This window comes from Mizuhopecten yessoensis, unplaced genomic scaffold, assembly GCF_002113885.1.
Source record: "Mizuhopecten yessoensis strain PY_sf001 unplaced genomic scaffold, ASM211388v2 scaffold7903, whole genome shotgun sequence".
Taxonomy (NCBI): Eukaryota; Metazoa; Mollusca; class Bivalvia; order Pectinida; family Pectinidae; genus Mizuhopecten; species Mizuhopecten yessoensis.
This window is the reverse complement of record NW_018407280.1, coordinates 611,222-612,324: the sequence shown is the minus strand read 5'-3', so window position 1 is coordinate 612,324 and position 1,103 is coordinate 611,222.

The following is a 1,103-nucleotide window of genomic DNA, read 5'->3' as shown; positions in this document are numbered from 1 at the left end:
CCCCCCCAGATAGGTATCTGTATCCGCCACTGTAACGGCCTATCGACAACTATGGTCATTTAGGGTCAAGGTGATTTTTTGGTTTGGACAATCAGAATCAAGAATTCAGTACTTGTGTTTTGTGTTCATTTTAGATTTCAAGCATCGAAAATTTATTTTAATGATGAACGTGTTTGACCCTCTCTGAACGTGAATCCAATTCAGCCATGCCCTCTTTTTGATATTCAGTGTTGTCAGCAATCATAGGCCAAAAATACCTAATCAACAACAAATATTGTCGTTACTAATACCAACAAATATTCTGTCGGTTTTTATACCAATACATGTTCTGTCGTTATTGATATCAACAAATATTCTGTCGTTAATGATACCAACAAATAGTATGTCGTTATTGATACCAACAGATATTCTGTCGTTATTGATAACAACTATTCTGTCGTTATTGATACCAACAGATATTCTGTCGTTATTGATAACAACTATTCTGTCGTTATTGATACCAACTAATTTTCTGTCGTTATTGATACCAACTAATTTTCTGTCGTTATTGATACCAAATATTCTGTCGTTATTGATCAAAACAAATATTCTGTCGTTATTGATAACAATAAATATTCTGTCGTTATTGATAACAAATATTCTGTCGTTATTGATACCAACTAATATTCTGTCGTTATTGATACCAACAAATATTCTGTCGTTATTGATATCAACAAATATTCTGTCGTTATTGATACCAACAAATATTCTGTCGTTATTGATAACAACAAATATTCTGTCGTTATTGATAACAACAAATATTCTGTCGTTAATGATACCAACAAATAGTATGTCGTTATTGATCGAAACAAATATTCTGTCGTTATTGATAATAACAAATATTCTGTCGTTATTGATAACAACAAATATTCTGTCGTTATTGATAACAGCAAATATTCTGTCGTTATTGATACCAACACATATTCTGCCGTTATTGATATCAACAAATATTCTGTCGTTATTGATATCAACAAATATTCTGTCGTTACTGATACCAACAAATATTCTATCGTTATTGATACCAACAAATAGTCGTTATTGATACCAACAGATATTCTGTCGTA